Source organism: Corylus avellana, chromosome 3 (genome assembly GCF_965113065.1).
Source record: "Corylus avellana chromosome 3, dhCorAvel1.hap1.2, whole genome shotgun sequence".
NCBI classification, from domain to species: domain Eukaryota; kingdom Viridiplantae; phylum Streptophyta; class Magnoliopsida; order Fagales; family Betulaceae; genus Corylus; species Corylus avellana.
In genome coordinates, this window is record NC_142492.1 from 6,427,628 (window position 1) to 6,449,245 (window position 21,618).

Here is a 21,618-nt window from a genome sequence, read left to right on the forward strand (position 1 = left end):
AAAAAAATCTAAAACTAAATATAAAAATAAAAAATAAAAATCCCAAAGGGTGGTACATTTAAAATTAAAAAAATATATATATATTCATATGATTTTCATCTAAAAATTGAGTTTGCTTTCGATATGAATGAAGCCAATCAATTACGTACAAATTTGTACTTTTAATTTTACCATATATAGGATGCTGATCTATTGGTTAAAAACTAAAACAGCACATGTAGGTTGTTATCAAAGAGAATTTACACGCCAGACAAAGGAATTAATTGCGAAGCTGAGAAAAGTCGTATCTTTAGTCGTTGATCAACGTTGCTTGAAATTTCCTTCTTGTGGTGGGATATGGAAAGAACAAAAATATGTTAATCTAATAATCTCATAGAGGATTTACACGTCATAATAATAAAATCAATTGTTTTTTTTTTTTTTTTTGCAGCCATCAAGAATGACTGAATAAATGTTCTTTTCAAAATGGTTTTGTATTTTGGGATTCTTATTTGTGTCTGTTTTGGAGAAAAAATTTGGTAAGTTTAGCACTGCTCCATGAGAAAGCGTGTAGTCTCCCCCTATATATACGTGAAATTATATATGAAACTGATGATGATATAGTCCAAATATATATATATATATATATATATATATATATATGGCAGTATTAGGTATATTTATATATACATTTATGATGATTTTGGTTATATTTGAAACTTATGTAAATTCTTAAAGTGATTGGACATGTACTATGGTATGGCAGTATTAGGTATATTTATATATACATTTATGATGATTTTGGTTATATTTGAAACTTATGTAAATTCTTAAAGTGATTGGACATGTACTATGGTGAGAATTCGACTGGTAAAAATGCGAGCGGTTAATAACCGCACTAACCGCTAATCGCTTTTGAAGGCGGTTAGCAAAAATCGATAACCACCTAAGCGGTTACGGTTAGCGGTTTTAGGTTTTTTCAAAACCGCTAACCGTCTATATAAATATTACATAATATATATTATATTTATATATAAAAATAAATGAAACGATGTCATTTTTGTGTTTAAAATTTTAAATGTATATAAAAATGTATAAATTTTTTTTGAAACGATATCATTATGTAGTATGATATTATGATATTATCATATTACAATAGAAATGACATGTTTTGGTTTTTTTTTTTTAAAAAAAATTAAACATTTAAAATTTTTTTTTATAAAAAATGGTTAGCGGTTATTAGAGTTATTAAAACCGCATTTTCACCCCTAATCAATTAGTCACAATGGGTTTCATTGATGCCATGATAGAGTTGGGTCAAGTTATGACTCAGTCAGGCGATTGAAGTTCTCACCATTTAGGCCTTTTCTATACAACTCTCAATGGGCATATTCTACTATGTTTTTTGAAATTACAACAATTTACCTTTTTTAATTAGAAAAAAAATATACAAGCTCTAGTTAATTCTTGGGGAAAGTCCACATACCCCCCTCAAATTACCACCCAATTGACAGTGTCACCCCCCCCCCCCCCAAACTTTCAATTGTGACAATGTCTCCCCCAAACTACCAAAAATTGTCAATATTTCCCCAATGATGAAACTACGCTTAGTAAAATAAAAACAAAAAATACTAAAACTTCTAGAAAAAACCTAAAACTAATAATAATAATAATAAAACAAAAAATCCAAAGGGTGGCATTTAAAAAAAAAAAAACAAAAACAAAAAATCATTTTTATAAAAAAAAATTAAAAAAAAATTCGATTTTTTTTGTTATAACAATTGAAAATTTTTGTTTTGTTTTATAACTTTTCTAAATAAAAATTTCCTTTTTAAAAAATTAACAATTTTAGTTTAAGAAAATAAAAATTTTCTTTTTCTAAAAAAAAATTAAAATGTTTTTTGTTTTAAATAAAAATTTTGATTTAAAAAAAAAATATTTTTTTCTTTAAAAAATTGAAAAACTTCGTTAAAAAAAAAAATTGTTCTTTTTAATTAAAATTTTTCGTTTTTCAAACGAATTTTTTTTTTTTTTGAATTTATAGGGGTATTTTTGTCTTATTGAGAAATATATAGGGGCATTTTTTTATTTTTTGGCTAGCCTTAGGTGAAACATTGACAATGTTTTGGTAGCTTGAGAAGGACATTGTCACAATTAAAAATTTGGAAGGACATTATCAATTTTGTGGTAGTTTGAGAGGGGTACGTGGATGTTACCCTTAATTTTTTTTTAAAAAAAATTTTATTATTATATATTTTTTTTAAGGAAGACAAATGAACAGAAAGGTTGGTGGAAAACATATAAGAGTTGAATTGTCAGTTCCAATGTTTTCTTTTCGGTTTGTACTATAAATGCGTAATACTTTAAGATGGGAAGAAATTTGTGAGATGATCTCGAATTCTAAATTTTATTTTGTTAAATACTCTCAATTCTAAATTTTATTTGTCCTTTTATTTTATTAATTTACTATTTATTGTCTTGGAAATAGTCCAAATATTCTGATTAATTTATTAGTTGGCACCAGCCATTGAGATACTGCAAACTTTCAAGGCATGAGCGTTTTAAAATGATTGATTTGTGATTCATATGATTTCCATCCAAAATTGAACCCAATTATTGGTTTGATTTCTATATGAAGCCAATCAATTACGTGCAAAATTGGACTTGTAAACTTGATAGGTGATGAAATTTAATCAGTGATGATAATTCTCCAACATTTTTTTTTTTTTTTTGGTAAAGTCTACTTATCCCCTCAAATTATCACCCCAATAATAATCTACCCTCCAAACTATTAATTACGACAATTTACCCCCCAAATTACCAAAATAATGACAATGTACCTCCTAATGCTAGCAAAATGATGAAATTATCCCTATAAAATTTTCAATAAGACAAAAATGCCCTTAAAATTTTGAAAAGAAATTAAATTTTAGTATTTTTGTTTTTATTTTAGTAAGGGTAATTTTGTCATTTTAAAAAAATTGAGGGTACTTTGTCATTGTTTTGGTAGTTTGGGAGGTATATTGTCGCAAAACTACATCATTGAAGTAATCATTAGGGCAAAGGGGGTGATCACGCCTTTTTTTTTTATGAAGGGTATTTTTGTCATTTGGGGAACATTGTAAATTTTTGGTAGTTTGAAGAAAACATTAATACAATTTTTAGTTTGGGTAGAATATTGCAAATTAAGTGTTAGTTTGTGTATATACTTGATCCGGATTTAATGCAAGTAGACGTGAGATGGAATCACTCAAAAAAGATGGGTTGTGGTGTAGGAACCGAAAGAAAACAGTTGAAGGCAAGCCACTATAGGAGGTAATTAACAGTCATATATGGTAAATGAGACTTTTAGTCTCTTTTCAAAACTTTGCTCATTAGCCATTTATATTGTAGTTTGTTAAAATATTTTTCTAATTTAAAATAAATACATAAAAGAAAACTGTTCTAAAAGTCTAAACATAATTGATTAACAGGAATTCATACCTATAGAGTTTATAGTTGTTTCTTTTATTGGCATTCACACAAATATAATTGAAACATCATGGCAGTGGACAGATTGCATAGTGTTCTTCACAATAAAAATTCAGCAGAACAATATATACTAGAATCTTTATATTTCATAAAGAATAAAAAAATATATTAGCTAGTAATTGATAGAGCAGGTCAAAGATGGCTCCAGCCAAAAATAAAAAACTGGCAAGTATGACCAGTCAAGCAAATTATTTAGCCTCCATGGCCCATCTATATGGTCCCAACTCCCATGCAAATTAAATATGTTCCTCAGGGCGTCAATGAAAATTACTGTTATCATCATCTTCTAGTCTCTCTTCTTTCATTGGGTACTGGATATAATTAATTAATCACGTGGCTTAAAACAAGTCTGCATTCCTGATGAAGAATCTTACAGCTCACCCAGCTTTAATGCACAATCAAATGCATCCAGATTCATTGCATGAGCCCAGCTCATCACATAAATGCATTTTTGCATGCAATTCCCACGAATCTTCTTTCTTTCGTCTTTAAGGATAAAGTTTTGTGTGGACCGAGCAGATAAAGTTGGACTTTGAATTTGTTGTTTTTCGACAACTCGTGTGGACATTGAGGACCCGTACGCAGGCAAGTGGCTTATAGAGTTAAAAATAAAACATTAAAAACCAAAAAAAAAAACAAAAAGAAAAAAAAGTTGTATTTTTTTTTTTTTACAGTTGTAAAGGTAGCCTTTGAATTGCAATTTCAGTAGATTGAAACAACGTTTTACAAAGATGTGCACAAATTTGTAACGAATGCCCAAAGTAGACGTGAGACTGTTGTAGATTTTTTTAGGCCTTGGTCCAATTAAAGCTTGGGAATGTTGCCAAGAAGTTGCCGAGCTTTTAATGAAAAGATTAATGTTTTTTAGCATTTTTAAATGTTTATTTCTTAACATTTTATTTTTTATTTTTAAAAAATAAATTAATTAAATTTGAATATGTTACATAAAAAAAAAAATACTAAAGGAGACTTCACAAAACTTTTCTGAACTTTTACGTGTTTTGAAAATACTCTTAAAGTTCAAAAACTCTTAATTAAGGGTATCGAAAATTCAATTTCTTTCAATTATCCTCTGTTTGTTATGATTTTTCGTTAAATCTTATCAAAATTCTCAAAATACATTTGTTATTATAAAAAAATAAAAATAAAAATAAAAATTGTAAAGATTCAGACGTTTATTTTATTTATAAAAAAAATCTTTGCAACATTTTTACATCTTTGCAATTTTTTATATATATATAAAAAAAAAATAGGGATATTTTGGATATTTTGACAAAAATTAACAAAAAATCTCAATAAAATGGAATTTTGAAAGAAAGTAAAAGTTTAATGAGAATAACTTCTATAAGGTCTTGGCACAAATCAATACATTTGTGCCCTCCAATTATGAGGGCTTGCCACATCAGCGTGGAACACCTTAAGCAAAATAAACAAAAACACTAGATTTTTAAATTCATATTCTTAAAAATAGAAAACCTAAAAAAACCTATTTCCCACTTTTCCTATTCATCTACCCAAACCAGCCATCCACGGCTGTCAGCCAAGACTCTGGTCGGCCCTCATTTTTTTTTGGTGAAGGCCATGAACGCAGCAAGAAGAAAGCTGAAAGCACGAACATTGAAAGAAGCACCAAGGTTAGTAAGATGCTCAAGTCCATTGCCAATCAGTGAATTAGCAGAAAGTAAAATATAAGGCAACTAAAAATGGTGACTTCAAAAAGATAACACAAAAAGCAGAGAAATTTTTGTTTTTGCAATATGCTCGGCTCTTGGTGAGAGAGAGAGAGAGAGATAACTGGTGCATGTGGAGGAGCCTCATGGGCGGCGTCGTGGTTGTCCGGCATTGTCTGGGCTGGCCGGCGTTGTCTGGGCTAACCGATGTCGTGGCCAACGACGGCTGGTTGTAGGTTTGGGTAAATAAATAGAAAAAGTGGGAAATAGGTTTTTTAGGTTTTTTACTTTTAACCCATACAAGGAATATAAATATAAAAATATATTATTTTTGTTTTAAAAAATACCAAATAAAAGAAGGACCAAAATAAAAATTATTGCTTCGGAAACTTTTTTAATTTTTAATTTTGTTATTTTTTTCAAATTAAAAAATAAGAAAAAAGTTGGCCCAAAGTTGGGGCTGTATCATTCCTCATTTAAAAAACATATATTTTTCAAATGAAAAGTGACACATGTCATTTTTATAGAATAAATTGAAAGAATTTTTTTCTAACCCAATTAAAAGGAAAACTGTTGTTTTTTTTTTTTTTTTTGGTAGAAACTACTATATTTAAGCACTTGTGTATTTGTTTTGAGGACAACTTGTAAAACTGGGTCGGTGACCAAATTTATTACTGTCTAATAATCCATGAACATATTATGATGTTACTAAAGTTTTTACGTGACCGTATTAAACTCTAATAATGCATGCAGGTGAAAAGAACAGCATCTAGTGAAAGCCACGAGTGTGTAGGGGTACAAGTACAATAGACTACCAAATTATTATCGTTGATAATTCTACCAAATTAATTAGCATTCATAATTTTCCAATATTTTTCCACAATTAGAGTGAGACAGCGTGTCCATTTGAAAAATTGATACTTAACGGAAAAATTAATTAGCGTTGATAATTTTCCAATATTTTTTCGCAATCACACGAAGATTCATGTCTTATTTGTGTTCGTCCAAAATTAATGATAATTTTTTTAACTTTAAAAGTTCTATTTTTCGACGTAATCTTAAATATACTCCTAATTATGGTTAATTAAAAAAATAATTTTTTATTTTATTTTATATTAGAATATGTTGCACTAACATCACATCAAACATTATTATCATATAATAATACGATTCATGAACAGTTAACTTCTCATAGAATACGTAGTAGACACTATATGTAATAATTAAATCACATTATCAAATTATTCATGTGTCACTAAAAGTACAATGTGGTACTACCTCTTCAAGGCAGGTGGATTTCAAAATGATTGATTTATGATTCATATGATTTTCATCTAAAAATTGAGTTTGCTGTCGAAATGAATGAACCCAATCAATTACGTACTAATTTGTACTTTTAATTTGACCATAGGATGCTGATCAATTGGTTAAAAATTAAAAAATCTTGGGATATTGAAAACAACACATGTAGGTTGTTATCAAAGAGAATTTACACGTCATACAAATGGAATTAATTGTGAAGCTGAGAAAAGTCGTATCTCTAGTCGTTGATCAACGTTGCTTGAAATTTCTTTCTTGTGGTGGGATATGGAAAGAACAAAAATATGTTAATCTAATAATCTCATAGAGGATTTACACGTCATAATAATAAAATCAATTGTTTTTTTTTTTGCAGCCATCAAGAATGACTGAAAACTTGTTCTTTTCAAAATGTGAAAATGGTTTTCAGTCGATGTTGCAAAGGAACATTGATTAAATGGATGTCCATTTCTGTCAAATCATAATTAAATGGATGTCGAGCAGGACCACGTCGTCAAAACCCATCTCTTCAACATTGTTATGGAGTCTTGGTGTTATTTTCACGTCATTATTATCGGGGCCCGGCTCCGTATTTTCTGAGGCCTTAGATGAAATTTTTAAATGGGCTTTATTTATTTTTAATAGTTATATATTAATTAAATAATATTTATTTTAATTTTCATATATATGTTTTTAAGGGTACATTAATATAATATGAAACTATTTATCAAGATAAAGTCTTTTCAATGTTTTAAGATCAGGTTTAAGGATTGATTTAGATAATTACTTAGCGTGGCGTGAGATAAAAAAAAAAAAAAAAAAAAAAAAAAAAAAAAACCTATGTATCTGAAGATGGATCAAACATTAAAGATTAATGAAAAAAAAAAATGTTGATAATGACGTGGAAATAACTGAATAAAATTTTTGTGGACGAGATGGGTTTTGACGGACAAGACGTACGTGGTCGGTCCTCATTCCTCATTTAAAAGATATTATTGGACACCGAAAGTCAAAGATAAAATGAATTTTGGTCCTACTATTCAAAAGCAGTGGCCCCAAATTTTTTATATGTACAAAGGCATGGCATGCCAATTACTTTTATTAAATGCCAACCGTTTATGTTCAAAAATGTCACATGCTTGTGAATTAACTTCTGTCTAAAAAAGTTCTTAAGAAGTAGTTTAATTGGTTGTAAATCATGTCTCATGAAGTAGAGGTCACTAGTTTGAATTTTCCTTTTCCCTTCCTTTGTGTGGACATGTCTAGGGGTGGGCATGGGTCGGGGCTAGCAACAATTGATTTCTAAACAAAGCACGAGCGAGACTTTTATTTTCCATGTACTCGTATACTAACAACAATTGATTTCCTTCAATACAGCATCCATAGAACTTAACAAGATGAGAGAAATCATGTCTATCTCATTCACAAACTCACGATTCCCTTGCTTTGATTTAATCTGAGGAAGATGCCAAGTCAGATGCATAAGCATGTCAAATTAATTATTGACATTCCACTTAGTTTGAGACATTTTAAAGTGTATTGTGTGCATTTGCACCTGTTGTGTGTTCAAACATACATACACATGCAAAGAATCTAAAGAACATATCATAAATAAATATTTATCTATATAATAACAACATTAATTGCCTTGCAAATACCTTGTTCCATCTTATTTTTCTGTCCTAGATACCTAGAACCAAAAATATAACAAAAGCACCAGCAGCAACAATCTCGACCTTTGCACCTAGAGATATACCAGTTGATGGTGGTGTAAAGTCTGTTTGAAGAAAAAAAAAAAAAAAAAACATAGGAGTTACAATGTTAAAATTATTGTCAAGGTAATACAAGAAATTATCATCCAACCAAAAGTAATTCATGAAAACGAGAGGTCTAAACTGACAATTAGGAAGACTTTAATGAAAATTAACAAGACAAGGATTTTATTCTCTTATTCATCATTATGATTTTTGAATATCATTTCTTGAAGTAGTACACATCAAACTAAAAAAATATAAAATAAAATCATAAAATCATAAAAAGTGGACAAAAAAGACAAATATATCCATCTATTATACCATAAAAAAAATTAAAAGGTTCAAATCAAATACCAGAATCCACTGAAATAGCTGAAATAAGAGGACCATAGACTCCTTTGACTGGGATATCAGTTGTCCCCTTCCCAGCCCAGTAGAAACGGATCTCTAAGGTATTATTAGTCACGGCAGCAGTAAAACTTTTTATTACTGCCTTACCTACTCCACCAGCCTCCTTTACAATGTTGAAATCCTTCGATACTCGCTCTCCCTACAATATTCTAATCCATTTATGTCATCCATTTCATGCTAGCAACTGCTTGAGTAGATGAAAGTGGAAGTATATTGTAATAATTACCTGAATGTAAATATCAAATATACGCCTTCCCAAGCTGCTATACCTTTTATCATCGGTGAACATTATCTCCGCAAAATGGAGGTTTACTGTGTAATTTCCATTTCCCAAACAAAAAGCATAATAAGTAAGAGAGAGAGGAGAAATGCGTGCTTCCTTGTAAAGTTCAGAGAGACTAGATGAACTTTGCACAGTATAATTGTCGACAGTGTGATTGTTATCCATGAAGTCACCAGTGCTACTAAATCCCCAATCTTGTGGACTCTTGTAGAATTTTGAAGGTCCACCTGGATCTGTATCAGCATCATATGCAGTACTTCCATTAATGATAACTGCTCCTCCACCACAATTTATATAAAGTTTGAATGATTCTGGGATAAAAGCAACAACAAATTAGTAACAACTAAAAAATAGGCATATAGAATTCATATTCATCAAAAAAGAAAAGGAAGAAAACATATTCACTACTTTCAATTGATCAAACTTACTTTGATCAGGACAAGGAGAGCTTCTCAAACATGAAACCAGGCCACTGTTGGAACAATCAAGGTCCAAAGCAAGTTATTATTAAGATCAAAATTGGATTTGTGTTTACTCATATCAAGGCAACACACAAGAAAGTTAATATAATAAGATTTTGATAGATGAAGTTGATACTTACGAGTTATTTCCAGTCAAAGAGCTTGCAAACAAGTTCCTGGAGAACATAACAAGAGAAAAGCCTAGTGAGTATGCCCATCAGCGCTTGCATTCAGACAAACATTTTTAGAAGAAAGTCTTACACACTACTTGTTTGACAACTTGATTCTCCATCCGTAAATTTGTTATATGAAAGATCACTGCACACAAAAGAAGTAACGTACACGATCCATTATCTTCCGTGATGTTTTGTTATACTTGGAAGAGATGATAATATTCAGATTCTATTGTTGTCATACTTCATTCTATACAATATTCCAAGAGACTACACTTAGAATTGAACTCTCAGGAGTACTAGAAATTCTTGGAAATGATTAAAACTTGTAAGCAATACATTTCTTTTAATCCTTGTATGCTTTGATATGCCTTCACTCTCTCATTTTCATAATTGATTAGTGAAGCATCTCACAGTTTTCTAATGATAAAGATTTACATTAAATACGTCGAAGTTTCTTCACATTTGACATTCAAACCAATCAAATTGAGCAAGTGTTGTCATACACAGATAATTTTGTTCAGTATAAGAAAATCAAATTGATTCATAAAGGCAAATTAAGTTCCAGAAGAGAGCCAACGTACAAGGCACAATTATCATTACATAATGATTAGGAAAAATAAATAAATAAAATACGTCCACATTTTTTGTTAACAAATTGAATATATAGAATTTGGCAGAGAAGCTTACATGTTGTTCCCTTCATTCAGCATCCAACCAGGCACTGCTCCAGTTAGCAAGTTGCTGGTTAAGTATCTAAACAAAATAAAATATTAACAATTTAGTATCGTTATGTAGTTTGTCTTTAACACATCCAATGATTAAACGAATATTTATGCTTTGGATGATTTCATATTAACAATTATAAATTACATGAGATGGCATCCCTATTATAGGAAGTAGAGGTAGGAGTCTTAGCTACATATTTCCTTTGAAAGAGGATCGACTTTAACTAGGAATTAAAGTAAATTGGAAAAATCATTAAATGGATGCCAACCTTCAGTATTTTGAGATTGCCTAGTACATCAGACAATTAAACTATTTCTTTTTCATCCCCACTAATGTGGTAATGATGGCAGTCTCTCATCTATACAAAATGCTTCTGTAATTTGAAAATATACAGAGAATTTAAAATGCATACATGTAATCTGCCTTTTGTAGACCAGCAAAGCTACTTGGAATTTCTCCACTGAGTTTGTTAAAGCTGAGATCTCTGCAGGAAAATTTATAATTAAATGAATTAGAAAACAAATAGCACCTTAAAAAACCAATCCTTTCCTGAAAAATGTTAGAAACAAACAACATATTGAAGTTGTCAAAACAAGAAAAGACAGTCGTTTTTATAAAAGAATGTCATAAACAAAATTAAAAGGCAATTCTTAAATCACTTAAAAATCATCTTCAGCCTTGGTTTAAGTTGCAAGTGGGTTGGAAAGGGAGGTCATGATTTTGGTTTTTGTTTAAAATCTTATAAAAAAGAATTTTTTTTGAAGCATTTCATTGTATACCAAAAAACACAGTTAACCCTGTCAAAAACAATCATGTTCAATGTCTAGAAGGCTTTGTTGAATCTCAAGATACTGTCTCCGGAAAAGAAAATGAATTCTTAAGTCAGGTTAGGTCAATCAACACAAGGAGAAGAAAAAGAATTCTTAGCCATGCAAGAATCCTGAATGATCCATAAATTAGCATAAAAGCATTTTCTAGAGGATTTTTGAAATACCAGCAAACAGAAAAAGGGAGGAAAAAGTGGATATTATACTAACAAGGTTTTCAAAATTGTCCTATCCCCGAGATATTCAGGTAGCTGTCCAGTAATATTGCAACTCCTCAATATTCTGTAAGAAAATTAAAAATATCTATGTTAACTTAAGTAGCCATAACATTGGGTATGTTGGAAAATCATGTCATTGAAACATTTAACTTACAATTTTTTCAACTGAGTCAGATTATTAAGTGGTGGAAAACGTTCTTCAGATCCAATCAAGTCACTGATTCTCCTGAATATCAAATTCAACAAAGAATAAAGTAATTCAAATGTAATTCCATCTAAAAATTAATTATAGTTGTGACATAAAAGGTTGATACTAACAAGTCCGATAGCTTTTCCAAATGAGCAATGCCAGAAGGAATTGGCCCGCTCAAACCACTTGCCTGAATCAATCTGTTATTACCAAATTTTGATTTAATGAGGGATAATACATAACAACCATAACTAAATAACGACAAAATCCTTCAACACAAATAAAAAAGAAAAAGGAACAAAGCTCTCACAATTTTGTAAGGTTTGTCCAGTTTTGAATATAATTGGGTATTGTTCCAGAAAATTGATTGTCACTGATCCGACTGCATTACGTTGAATGGACAAAAGGAATTAAAAAAAAAAAAATGAAACGTCATATGTAATCTTAGATGAAAAACTTAATGCGGAAAGAAAGAAAGAGTAGCTTACAAGTCCTTCAATGTGATCAGTCCTGCAAATGAATCAGGTAGCTCCCCACTAAAATAATTCGAGCTCAAGAAACTATAACAACATCATCAACAACAACAACATCAGCCTCAAGAATGCCCACACCAAATAAAAGAGATAAGATTCTTGTAATAAGAGGGAATATTCAAAAACGTCTTACAATCTTTCTATGGAGGGCATATGGCCAAGCTCTGGAGGAAGATTTCCGGAAAGTTGATTGAACTCCACCGTACTACAAATAATAAAACCGCATTATTCCTCGATTACAAAACTCTAAAAAAATAAAAAATAACAAAAAAATTCACAAATAGAAACAAATGGATGATCAGAACTCACAAGCTTTTGAGAGTTGTGATGTTTGCCAGCTCTTTGGGGATAGAACCCGTTAACTGGTTTCCAAGAAGGGAACTGCAATAAGACTCTCTTACGTTAAAATCATCCCTTCATGAAAACATCTATATATATATATATATATATATATAGAGAGAGAGAGAGAGAGAGAGAGAGAGAGAGTACATGTTGACCAACTGCGGGGAAGAACCCCATCCCGAAGGGATTGAACCGTTAAGGTAGTTGCGGGTGAGGTCACTAATACAAGAGAGAAATGAATCAGTTGAGGAAAGAAACTACATGTGGCATCTCTGTTCTGAGTACTTACATTTGTTGGAGGTAGGGCAACCCGGCAAAATTTGGCGGGAGGGTGCCCGCGAGGTTTTGTCCTTTCAAAATTCTGTACATCCAATAAAGAGTGGGGGTTACCGAAGCTTAACATTCTCAATGTATATATATCAACCCTTTTTTAATTTTTTTATATATTTAAGGGTATAGTTGTATTTTTATAATTTTTTGGAGCTATAAAAAATATTTTACTTATTGGGGGTTTAAGTTAACAAAACATTTAAACGGTATTAATAAATCGTAAATGAAAAGGACTGAAAGATTATAATTCTAAATTGTAAATTTTTAAAGCTTAGAGACCGGAAAGATTAAAAATCGTTTGGTACGTACTCAAACTTCAAAAAAATAAGTGAAGTTTTTCCTAGTTTAAATCTTGAACAGCTTAACTAAATTTTCATTTATATGTTTTAAAGGGTACATTAATATAATATGAAACTATTTATCAAGATAAAGTCTTGATAAGTCATAAGTAAAGTCTTTTCAATATTTTAAGATCAGGTTTAAGGATTGATTTAGATAATTACTTAGCGTGGCGTGAGATAGAAAAACCGTATGTATCTGAAGATTGATCAAACATTAAAGATAGTTAATGAAACAAAAAAAAAAAAAAATGTTGATAATGACGTGGAAATAACTCAATAACGCGGACGAGATGGGTTTTGACGGACAAGACGTACGTGGTCCTCATTCCTCGTTGAAAAGATATTTTTGGACACCTGGCATTGCATCTTAGCCTCAAATCTTATATGTATAAAGGCATGGCATGCCAATTACTTTTATGAGAATTGCTACACTTGCAAAGGCTTTTTATAAACAAAGCCTTACAAACTGACGTGGCAAAGAAAATGACAAAAAAAAAAAAAAAACTTGGTACTAGGCTGCCCGTGAGAGAAATCAAGCAAAATATCACAAACCCAAATGAAGTTCGCGGATCTGAGCCTGTTTCTTCTTGTTCTCTGCCTTCTTGTACTGTAAATACAGAAAAGAAGAGGCTAAAAGAGTTCTTGTCCAGCAGTTTTGATGTGGAAGAAAAGCCTCCATCAAAATCTTTCTGGCCACGACCCCCACGCTGGATCTGGCTGAGACCCGTCGTGGGTCTGGCCTGACCCCGCCCGTGGGTCTGTGACCCATGGCTGGGTCTCGGCCAGACCCATGCCTGGGTCTGGCCTAGACCCACGGTGCACGGCGGGTCGCGGCCAGACCCAGGCGTGAAATTGATCCATACCTCTCTTGATTTGTCTTCCTTTCACCGTGAGTACTGTCTCTCTTGATTTGTGTTGCAAAATAACATCCTAGGCAGATCAGTGTGAATATTATGCGTTATGCGGTGGATAAGCTACCTACAACATCAAGAACTCTCCTGTATGTTCATGCTTGGAAAGGTTCTTCCAAAACAAAAGCAAACTAACACAAAAATAAATCCATGCCTCTTGAGGTGAAAATTATGCGTTATGCGGTGGATATGCGATGTGAGAAGGAGTGAGGCCGGCGGTGTGGAGATAAGAAGAAACAAAGAAAAAGAAAAGAATCAGACGGGACCGACCCGGGGCCGGGGGTCGCGGCCAGACCCGCCGTCGGCCAAACACGTTGCACGGCAGGTCGCGGCCAGACCCAGGCGTGGGTCTAGCCGCAACCCAGCCCGGTCTCTCACGGGCAGCTGGTACCAAATTTGTTTTTGTCTTTTTCTTTGCCACGTCAGTTTGTAAGGTTTGTTTGTAAGTGTCGCAATTCTCTTTTTTGTTTTGTTTTATTTAAGGTGATAGTTGTATTTCTATAACTTTTTAGAAGTTTACATGTATAGATAAATGAAAGGGATTGAAAGATTAAAACTCTATATTGTAAATTTTTAAAGTTTACAAAATTGTGTTGTAGTTCCAAAATAATATATATATATAAGTGAAGTTTCCCTTCCCCTAATTTAAATCTTGAACATTTTAATTAAATTTCCATATATATGTTTTTAAGTCTAAAATAGATTAATTCTAAAAATAAGACTTTTGTTCCCTTTTTGTCCATCTAAAAGTGATTTGACTTTTAAAATTACTATTAAATTTGAAATATATGGCTATTAAATTTTGATCCAATTGTAATTTTAAAAGTCATATCACCTTTAAAATGACAAAAAAAAAAAAAAAATCTTATTTATAGCATTAATCTACAATATAATATGAAATTATTTCTCAAGAAGAGTTGATATGAAATCAGATAATCAGTAAACATTTTTCACTTTTTCACTTTTCCATACAATTTTCACTTTTTTTATACTATACTTGTTTACTTTTTCTCACACCAATTCACATCAACTGCATAACAAAAGGCAAAAAGGATTTAACAAACAAAACAATGGTCCTGGACTCCTCGACACCCCCATTAAGTACGTGGATCCCATCTAAGATATATATATAATTTATTTATTTATTTTTTTGTCTCCATGCCATCTAAAGATTTGACATAAGTGTTAATGCAACCAAAAGATGTGGTCCTCAACACCCGGTTTAAGGGTTTTTTTTTTTTTTTTTTTTTCACTGAGGCCTTATATGGCAATTAGAGGCCAAAATAAAGTCCACTTAATTTTCAACCGTCAAATATTTTTACATTTTATATCGCATTAATCACTTTTTATTATTATTTAAATAAAAAATTTACTACAAATTAAACAATTTTTTTTTTTAATTTTTCTATAAAAAAAAAAAAAAAAAAAAAGTTAAAACTTAACAATAACTTTCTACTACGGTGAAAAATGCCTAAAGCCTTTGCCAAACAAGGCCCCGAAAGTCAAAAATAGAATTTTGGTCCTACTATTCAAATGCAGTTAGCAGAGCCAACTTCGTTTTTATTTGATTTAAAAATAAAAAAATAAAAATAAATGTTTCTTTTGCGATATGTATATGTCCGTCTTACCTACATCTTTTCTGCTATTGAGTTGGTATGCTCTATTTACTATTAATTTTCTTAAAAAAATTAAGGATTAATAGAACATATATGCCAACTCACCAAATTTATACAAATGCAAAAAATAATTTCTCAAAAATATAATTTGAGGTAGCTTTTATATATGTCTTAGCATTGCATCTTAGCCTCTAATTTTTTAGATGTCTAAAAGCATGGAAATTGGAATGCTAATTACTTTTAATAAATGGCAACCGTTTGATCACTTTAAAGCAAAATAAAAATCAGAAAAGTAAAAAAGGGCATTTTGGACGGTTTATGTTCAAAATAGACTTTTATTTTTCACACTCATTTATATATATATATATATATATATATATATAAAAGTAAGAGTACGCAGCATTTCTTAACAAAAAAATCTCAGTGAAACATATGTCGGTGGATATATATATATATATATGCGTATGTGCAGATAGTGTGTATATATAGGAGAGAGATATGACGTACATGCTGACAACGTGGCATCTAGTTCCGTTGGAGCAGTCGCAGGTGAGATTATTCTCGAATGATCCTGCTGCTGGTCCGTCGAACCATCCAGGTTGTTGACTGCATGGATCTACGCTGAAATTCCAGTCCGTCTTCCCTAACGTATTCGCTATCTCACGTAAAGCTTCCACTGCAAAAGTTAGCGCCCAATTCAACACAAGTGATGAAATCAGCTCCAACCAATCAAAAAGGCTTGAATAATGAATTGCACCTAAAAAAAGAAAGGTTAAAATATCATGCATCTGTGTAGTGATCAGCATATATACCTTCTCCATCCGGCAATAGAGTGGCTCCGAAAGCGAACGTTGCCAAGCAAAAGGTGAGGGTTGAAGCATGGAGAAATCGAACAAGAAACATCATCTTTTTCATTTTTGCCAAGGAAAATACCTTCGCCTACGCAGGCAAAAATGGTGGCCGAATTGGTGCGCAAATCATTAATTATTGTACCACTATATATCAAGGAGTTTGGAGAGAGAGATGAGATGAGTTGCTTTGGGAGCGAAGACTAGAGTAGACCTCAAAGAGAGGTCAACTATATATATATTATTATTGCATGGTTAAATACTTTATTGTCCTGCAGTTTAACAATTTTATTTTTTTGTCTTTTGTGGATTTTATTTTGTATCACATATAGTACTTTAATAATATATAGTTAGAAACAGATTTGGTACCTCCGTCAAAAAATTGATAAAAATCTAAGTCAGCCCCCTAAAAAATTGGCACGTGTCCATATACCTAATTAGAGATAAAAATGTTATTAAAAAATAAATTAAATTAAAAAAAAAAATGGAAAAGGGGTGGTTTTATTTCTTTTTTTTTTAATTTAATTTAATTTTTTGTTAATCATTTTGGTTTTTAAATTTTTATTTTTCCATTTTTTATTATATGTATAGACATGTGTCAATATATCTGTTTTTATTGACGTGGATTTCCATAAATTTTTGGACGGAATTTAGACAGAGTACTATATCTGTTTTTATTCATTATCGAGGTACCATTTATGATACAAATGAAACCGATGTAGCAAAAAATAAAGTTAAACTATATATGGCAAAAAAATATTTAACCATAAACCCTCAAACTGAGTTGGAAGAAATTCGTCCAATCTATTCTATAAAAATGACATGTCCTTTATATGTGAAAAGCACATGTTTTTTTTTAATTGTAATGACAAAGTTGGAAGAAATTTTATTCCAAAAAATGTGTTTCACTTATTTAAAAAACATATGTTTTTGAAATGAAATGTGATACATATCATTTTTATAGAATATGTTGAAAAAAAAAAAATTTCAGCCCAATTTGAAAGAAAACTGTCTTTTTTTTTTTTTTTTTTTTTTTTTTCTTTTCTTTTTTTTTGTTGGTAGAAACTACTATATTTAAGCACTTGTGTATTTGTTTTGAGAACAACTTGTAAAACTAGGTCGGGGACGAAATTTATTACTGTCTAATAATGCATGAACATATTATGATGTTACTAAAGTTTTTACGTGACCGTATATTAATTAATTATAGTCCAATAATGCATGCAGGTGAAAAGGACAGCATCTAGTGAAAGCCACGTGTCTGTAGGGGTACAAGTACTATAGACTACCAAATTACCATCGTTGATAATTCTATCAAATTAATTAGCATTCATAATTCTCCAACATTTTTCCACAATTAGATTGAGACAGCGTTTGACGGGTCCATTCGGGAAATTGATGTTTAACGGAAAAATTAATTAGCGTTGATAATTCTCTAATATTTTTTGGCAATCAGACGAAGATTTATGTCTTTTTTGTGTTCGTCCAAAATTAATGATAATTTTTTTAACTTTAAAAGTTTTATTTTTCGACGTAATCTCAAATATATTATTAATTATGGTTAATTAAAAAAATAATTTTTTATTTTATTTTATATTAGATTACACTAACATTACATCAAACATTATTATCATATAATAATACGATTCACGAACAGTTAACTTTTTTTTTTTTTTTTTTTGACATGTCCACACAAGAGGGGGGAGGGGGATTCGAACTAGTGACCACCGCTTCATTAGGCGTGGTCCTAACCGATTGAGCTACCTCTTGGGGACTACGAACAGTTAACTTGTTATATTATAGAGTACCTAGTAGACACTATATGTAATAATTACATCACAGTATCAAATTATTCATGTGCCATGCCACTAAAAGTAAAATGTGGTACTACCTCTTCAAGGCAGGTGGATTTCAAAATGATTGATTTATGATTCATATGATTTTCATCTAAAAATTGAGTTTGCTTTCGATATGAATGAAGCCAATCAATTACGTACAAATTTGTACTTTTAATTTTACCATATATAGGATGCTGATCTATTGGTTAAAAACTAAAACAGCACATGTAGGTTGTTATCAAAGAGAATTTACACGTCATACAAATGAATTAATTGTGAAGCTGAGAAAAGTCGTATCTCTAGTCGTTGATCAACATTCCTTGAAATTTCCTTCTTGTGGTGGGATATGGAAAAGAACAAAAATATGTTAATCTAATAATCTCATAGAGGATTTACACGTCATAATAATAAAATCAATTGTTTTTTTTTTTTTTTTTTGCAGCCATCAAGAATGACTGAATAAATGTTCTTTTCAAAATGGTTTTGTATTTTGGGATTCTTATTTGTGTCTGTTTTGGAGTTGAATGACTTTTGGAGAAAAAATTTGGTAAGTTTAGCACTGCTCCATGAGAAAGCATGTAGTCTCCCCCTATATATACGTGAAATTATATATGAAACTGATGATGATATAGTCCAAAAATATATATATATATATATATATATATATATATATATATATATATATGGCAGTATTAGGTATATTTATATATACATTTATGATGATTTTGGTTATATTTGAAACTTATGTAAATTCTTAAAGTGATTGGATATGTACTATGGTGAGAATTCGACTGGTAAAAATGCGAGCGGTTAATAACCGCACTAACCGCTAATCGCTTTTGAAGGCGGTTAGCAAAAATCGATAACCACCTAAGCGGTTACGGTTAGCGGTTTTAGGTTTTTTCAAAACCGCTAACCGTCTATATAAATATTACATAATATATATTATATTTATATATAAAAATAAATGAAACGATGTCATTTTTGTGTTTAAAATTTTAAATGTATATAAAAATGTATAAATTTTTTTTGAAACGATATCATTATGTAGTATGATATTATGATATTATCATATTACAATAGAAATGACATGTTTTGGTTTTTTTTTTTAAAAAAAAAATTAAACATTTTAAATTTTTTTTTTAAAAAAATGGTTAGCGGTTATTAGAGTTATTAAAACCGCATTTTCACCCCTAATCAATTAGTCACAATGGGTTTCATTGATGCCATGATAGAGTTGGGTCAAACTATGACTCAGTCAGGCGATTGCAATTCTCACCATTTAGGCCTTTTCTATACAACTCTCAATGGGCATATTCTACTATGTTTTTTGAAATTACAACAATTTACCTTTTTTAATTAGAAAAAAATATACATGCTCTAGTTAATTCTTGGGGAAAGTCCACATATCCCCCTCAAATTACCACCCAATTGACAGTGTCACCCCTCCCCCCCCCCCCCCAAACTTTCAATTGTGACAATGTCTCCCCCAAACTACCAAAAATTGTCAATGTTTCCCCAATGATGAAACTACGCTTAGTAAAATAAAAACAAAAAATACTAAAACTTCTAGAAATAACCTAAAACTAAAAAAAAAATAATAATAATAATAATAAAATAAAATAAAAAATCCAAAGGGTGGCATTTAAAAAAAAAAAAAAACAAAAAATCATTTTTATAAAAAAAAAATTCGATTTTTTTTGTTATAACAATTGAAAATTTTTGTTTTGTTTTATAACTTTTTTAAATAAAAATTTCCTTTTTAAAAAATTAACAATTTTAGTTTAAGAAAATAAAAATTTTCTTTTTCTAAAAAAAAATTAAAATGTTTTTTGTTTTAAATAAAAATTTTGATTTAAAAAAAAAATATTTTTTTCTTTAAAAAATTGAAAAACTTTGTTAAAAAAAAAATTATTCTTTTTAATTAAAATTTTTCGTTTTTCAAACGATTTTTTTTTTTTTTTTTTGAATTTATAGGGGTATTTTTGTCTTATTGAGAAATATATAGGGGCATTTTTTTATTTTTTGGCTAGTCTTAGGTGGAACATTGACAATGTTTTGGTAGTTTGAGAAGGACATTGTCACAATTAAAAATTTGGAAGGACATTATCAATTTTGTGGTAGTTTGAGAGGGGTACATGAATGTTACCCTTAATTTTTTTTTAAAAAAAATTTTATTATTATATTTTTTTTTTAAGGAAGACAAATGAACAGAAAGGTTGGTGGAAAACATATAAGAGTTGAATTGTCAGTTCCAATGTTTTCTTTTCGGTTTGTACTATAAATGCGTAATACTTTAAGATGGGAAGAAATTTGTGAGATGATCTCGAATTCTAAATTTTATTTTGTTAAATACTCTCAATTCTAAATTTTATTTGTCCTTTTATTTTATTAATTTACTATTTATTGTCTTGGAAATAGTCCAAATATTCTGATTAATTTATTAGTTGGCACCAGCCATTGAGATACTGCAAACTTTCAAGGCATGAGCGTTTTAAAATGATTGATTTGTGATTCATATGATTTCCATCCAAAATTGAACCCAATTATTGGTTTGATTTCTATATGAAGCCAATCAATTACGTGCAAAATTGGACTTGTAAACTTGATAGGTGATGAAATTTAATCAGTGATGATAATTCTCCAACATTTTTTTTTTTTTTTTTGGTAAAGTCTACTTATCCCCTCAAATTATTACCCCAATAACAATCTACCCTCCAAACTATTAATTACGACAATTTACCCCCCAAATTACCAAAACAATGACAATGTACCTCCTAATGCTAGCAAAATGATGAAATTATCCCTATAAAATTTTCAATAAGACAAAAATGCCCTTAAAATTTTGAAAAGAAATTAAATTTTAGTATTTTTGTTTTTATTTTAGTAAGGGTAATTTTTTCATTTTAAAAAAATTGGGGGTACTTTGTCATTGTTTTGGTAGTTTGGGGGGTATATTGTCGCAAAACTACATCATTGAAGTAATCATTTGGGCAAAGGGGGTGATCACGCCTTTTTTTTTTATGAAGGGTATTTTTGTCATTTGGGGAACATTGTAAATTTTTGGTAGTTTGAAGAAAACATTAATACAATTTTTAGTTTGGGTAGAATATTGCAAATTAAGTGTTAGTTTGTGTATATACTTGATCCGGATTTAATGCAAGTAGACGTGAGATGGAATCACTCAAAAAAGATGGGTTGTGGTGTAGGAACCGAAAGAAAACAGTTGAAGGCAAGCCACTATAGGAGGTAATTAACAGTCATATATGGTAAATGAGACTTTTAGTCTCTTTTCAAAACTTTGCTCATTAGCCATTTATATTGTAGTTTGTTA

General features: G+C 30.3%; 1 pseudogene across 1 annotated transcript in view; it reads right to left on the reverse strand.

Annotated features, from left to right (window-relative positions):
• The window catches only part of LOC132175429 (putative leucine-rich repeat receptor-like serine/threonine-protein kinase At3g14840), a 39,823-nt pseudogene extending 23,221 nt beyond the window's left edge, over positions 1 to 16,602 (reverse strand). The window contains exons 1-12 of the transcript XR_015911686.1: positions 16,411 to 16,602; positions 16,106 to 16,274; positions 12,690 to 12,761; positions 12,548 to 12,619; positions 12,368 to 12,439; positions 12,192 to 12,263; positions 12,014 to 12,085; positions 11,836 to 11,907; positions 11,654 to 11,725; positions 11,490 to 11,561; positions 11,328 to 11,399; positions 10,703 to 10,774 (exon numbers count right to left, since the gene is read on the reverse strand). The product of XR_015911686.1 is annotated as a putative leucine-rich repeat receptor-like serine/threonine-protein kinase At3g14840 (transcript). The remainder of the gene's footprint in view (positions 1 to 10,702; positions 10,775 to 11,327; positions 11,400 to 11,489; positions 11,562 to 11,653; positions 11,726 to 11,835; positions 11,908 to 12,013; positions 12,086 to 12,191; positions 12,264 to 12,367; positions 12,440 to 12,547; positions 12,620 to 12,689; positions 12,762 to 16,105; positions 16,275 to 16,410) is intronic.
• Between the last annotated feature and the right edge of the window lie 5,016 nt (positions 16,603 to 21,618).